At 38.7% G+C, this 4,664-nt stretch overlaps 1 pseudogene; it reads right to left on the reverse strand.

The window, feature by feature from the left end:
* Window positions 1-1,248: 1,248 nt before the first annotated feature.
* Window positions 1,249-3,775, reverse strand: LOC112892651 (annotated as a pseudogene).
* Between the last annotated feature and the right edge of the window lie 889 nt (window positions 3,776-4,664).

Genomic DNA, 4,664 nt, shown 5'->3' on the forward strand with positions numbered 1-4,664 from the left:
TATACTCTGTGTCTTCTTATTTTTTGCATGGTTTTCAGCAGCTTGAATGAATTATTGAGTGTTCCAAGGAAATAGTCATCTATCCTTTGTGCTTCGTATATCCATGTCCTATCCATATCTAAACATCAACAAATAATTTAAACGAATTAAAATAAGCTCTTCAATAATTTTATAAATAAATGGTAAATAAGTATATACTCTTATATATGTGTAGATGTTGGAAAAAGTCAATTTAACATGTACTAACTAAAAAAAATCAAAGCCCAACCTATTATTGAACAACAATTTTGGGGGAAAAACTATCATGCATGTGTGTAAATATAGAAAAAAATAAAGTTTCTTCTCTTTCCTCCATGGATCTAGAAAATTGGTTACTTAGAAATGAGACTAAAACATAAAGATTGGATCCAAATAATTACATAATCCTTTTCTCCTACTAAAATAACATAACTTCATCAAAAAGTTTGAGGCAAAGAGAGCCCCAAATGGCCATATATATATATATACTTTTATGTATGCGTAGATATTGGAAAAATCAATTTAACATGTAAAAACTAAAAAAAAATCAAAACCCAACCTATTATTGAACAACTAAATTTTGTTGAGAAAAAACTATTATGCATGTGTGTAAATATGAAGAAAACTAAGTTTCTTCTCTCTGCACCATAGATCTAGGAATTTGTTTACTTAGAAACGAGGCTAAAACATAAAGATTAGGCCCAAATGATTACATAATCTTGTTTACCTACTAAAATAACCTAACTTCATCCAAAAGTTTGAGACACATGGAGCCCCAAATGACAAATCCACACCATGGAGATCTAGATCTAGCTAGAAGTAAAAGAGCTCCATTTGAGCCTTAAAACTATCCAAAAACCTAAAAAAAAATATGAGATTAGCATCAACTTACCTTCTAGAGCCCCCAACTCAAGGAAATCAAGTTTAAAATCTCACCTCTTTTTTTTTTGGATTTTCAAGCAACACCTCCCCCGAGCAAGCAATGGGCTGTCGAGAGTAGGAAGAATGGTTGTGCCCAGAATTTTATGTGTACTTTTATGGGCAGGTGTTGGCCCCACCTGCCCCTAAAAATACATTTTCAGGGGTGGGTGGCGCCATGACCCGCACCTGAAAATGGGGTATTTTTAGGAGCGGTGATGGTGCCACCTGCCACTAGAAATGCCATCTTTAGGGGCGGGTGGCGCCATCACCCGCCCCATTTTCGGGGGCGGGTGATGGCGCCACCCGCCCCTAAAGATGCATTTCCAGGAGCGGGTCAACTGCTACAGTTACCCCACTCCTTTTGTAGGAACGGCTTATATTTTGATCCACCCCTGGAAAAAATGGAGCATTGCTGTAAATCATTTTTGTAGTAGTGGCTTCCTCAATAACATGAGGATCCAATATTTCTGCTGTATTTTTTATCTCGCAGACTTTGAAGGAAGCAATGAGACAAATTCTGTTTTTCACCCAAGCAATTGAGAAAAATTGGTTTCATCCTTGTTAGTAGCTCAAGTAGTATCACACCAAAGTTATAAACATCGCTTTTCTTATTTAACTGTCCTGTATGGTAATATTCAGGATCTAAGTACCCAAATGTCCCCTGCACAATGGTGTCAACATGAGTCTCATCAATAGAAATGGATCTTGGAGCACCAAAATCTGAAACCCTTGCGGTGAAACTGTCATTTAACAGTATGTTGGCAGATTTCACGTCTCCTGTTAGATTGGGATTGAAGCAGCCGAATGGAGATAAGCAAGAGCAGTTGCAGCCTCAAGAGCAATCCTTGTACGGTTATCCCATGTTATTAACAAACATCTGGTACTCAAATCACCATGAAGAAGATCATAAAGTGTGCCATTCGAGATGAATTCGTACACAAGCAAAGGCACATCAGATTCAAGGCAGCAGCCAAAAAGCTTCACCACATTGCGATGAATAATTTGAGACAAAATGGCAACCTCATTTATAAATTGATCGATCTCACTCTGCTCCACGATTTTTGACTTTTTGATGGCTACCACACGTTGATCTGATAAAATTCCCTTGTAAACCGTACCAAGACCACCACAGCCAACAATTCGTGTCGAGTCAAAGCTATTTGTTGCCATCTCCAGTTCTTCCAAGGAAAATATTCTTGTGCTCTGGGTAGCACTTTCCTCAGACGAGATTAGCTGCTCCAGGAGTAGGCCTTTGTTTCTCCGGAAGTATGCCCTTCGACTTGTCCTTCGGATAGGTCTCCTCCACTGTTGGATTAATATGGTTGTACCTAACGTGAGAGCCAAGACTCCAAAGCCAGAGCCAAGTCCAATAGCAACAGCCGCACAAGTAATTATATGTTGTGGGGTCAGAGTTACAACTTGGTTAATTTTTTGTTTCTCAAAAAAATTCACACAATATGCAACGTAATGAGGTACAGTGAAAATCTTATTTACATACCAAAAACAAGGCTGTGATGTTTACTGGAAGTGCATTGCCTTTCTACAGGATCGAAAGATGTGCCTTGAGGGCAGCTGGTGCAATTGTAGCTTCCTTCGAGGTTATGGCATGTTTCATTACATAAGTAGGGTATCTTCACACACTCGTTGATATCTGCAAGTGGCGTTCCAGAAAGTGAGCTGAATTAATTAACTGGATAATGTATCTCGCTCACATGAGTACATGACTGTATTCAATTGTTTTCTTATGGAGGCGGACCACTTTATCACCTATTATCACTCATACTCTATGCTAAAGTTTTTGAGGATCTGTTTGGGGAGCTAAAATTGAGTGTTAAAGTTTAGCATATATTAGCATTCATGCACATGCTAAAATTTTTGAGCCTTGGCTGAAGTTTAGCCGACCCCATTAGCACTCCTGTTTGGATGAGCTAGTGCTAAAATTTAGCACTTTTACCCATTAGCATTTGGATCCAAATAGGGCGTAGTCTTGTTTGAAGGAGCTAGTGCTAAAGTTTAGCACTTTTTAGTTTGATCATTAGCACTTCGATCCAAACACCCGCTTAGTTCTATGCCACTAGATAATTAAGTCATGGGACCGCGTGGTGGGCATACAACGTTTCAGACTCGCAAACAGTGGCTTATAAAAGAATGAGTATAAAGGAATATAACTTTTTAGTGTCATATTGTGTATTGTCTTTTTTGTATTAAGTTACGTACCACATATTCTTATTTTGGCTACCTAAGCATACATCTATCCTTAGATATATGACATTTAATACTAAATGCGTTCAAAAAAATAAATATATAACAAAAAATGATTATAGATGAAGAGTATGCGTACCATGGCAACCATTAATTCCTGCTGGTGTAAGGGTTTCCTTCATAGCCAGGTGAACACTTGCAACGATAGCCAATGTAGGCATCTCCGTGGGTGACATTCGTGCACTCACTGTTTGCACTGATGCATGCATAGCTTGTGTGGTTCTGGTTCTTTGCCATTTCACAAGTTGTGTTGCTGATAGCCCATTTCCAAATACTGTATTGCTCAGAATCGTCCATTAAATCATTAATAAGTGACATGTATTTAGGATCATAGGTTTTGTTCACAAATAGGAGTCCTTCATCTAAAGAAATATTTATCACCTGATACTGCTGCGAATAAGATCATCTTTGGATCAGGGGTTGATTTGATGTGCAATTCAGTTGAAATTTGGCAGTAGCTGAACAGTCTAGTTCAAGCCCAAAGGGGAATGGAATACTTTGTATTGCCACATGTCCTTGAACAATTCAACTTGTTGTGACTACTGTCATACTCTGTTGCATTAAACGAGTTCATAAGTACAAGGCGACTTGCAAAAAATACGAAAATAAGAAGGGAATAATAAATTATTTGACTGCTATCCATTCTTATATATACACCGAATACATAATGATTTGTTCTTGTAATCTTGTTCGACCAATTTGTATGTGAGTATGTGAATGCATGCATGCCAAATTAACCCATGGAAAAAGATACCTTTATGTGGAATGAAAAAAATAAGTCAAAGTATATGCTGTAAGGTGCTCCAATCCCTCCGTTCATTTTTTTAATAGGTGTATTAATATGTAAAAAAGTCTTTAGGTGTATACTTTGGCAAGTCCCAAACAATAACCAACGAATCTGGAAATTAAAAGTCCTACTAAAGATAAAAATGTTCCTTTGGTTTCTTCGCAGGGGAGTAATTATAACTAAAGATAATTTAGATAAGAGAAACGGGCAAAGAAGTAAACTTTGTTGTTTCTCTGTCACCACGACGAGACGATTGTTGGGGATTTTACTCCACCACACAGCCGAGAGAGGGGGGTATGAAGGGTGACAATCAAGAGATACGAAGGCCTGAATCAAGAAGGCAAGTGTGAAGTGCTCCAAGGAATCCCCCTTTGCCCCCATGCTCCAAGTGGGAGGTTTTCACAAGCCCATTGGGCCTCTTGAAAGGGGAGTTGGCCCATATTCCATATGGGTTCCCCCAACAGTAACCCCTCAGCTACCCTCAGCTACTAGGTTATGGCCGTGACCTAGTAGATGCTCGTACAAGAAGAGGCACAATACAACTTCAAATCTTTGCGAGGATTGCCCTTCGCAACCTGTATGTGGATGTCTCACTAAAAACTCCATCCAAAAACCCTGTGGGGGAAAAATGGTATGGAGAAAAGAGAGAGCACGCGCATGACTATAGCCTATACAT

The sequence above is a fragment of the Panicum hallii genome, chromosome 5 (assembly GCF_002211085.1).
Source record: "Panicum hallii strain FIL2 chromosome 5, PHallii_v3.1, whole genome shotgun sequence".
NCBI classification, from domain to species: domain Eukaryota; kingdom Viridiplantae; phylum Streptophyta; class Magnoliopsida; order Poales; family Poaceae; genus Panicum; species Panicum hallii.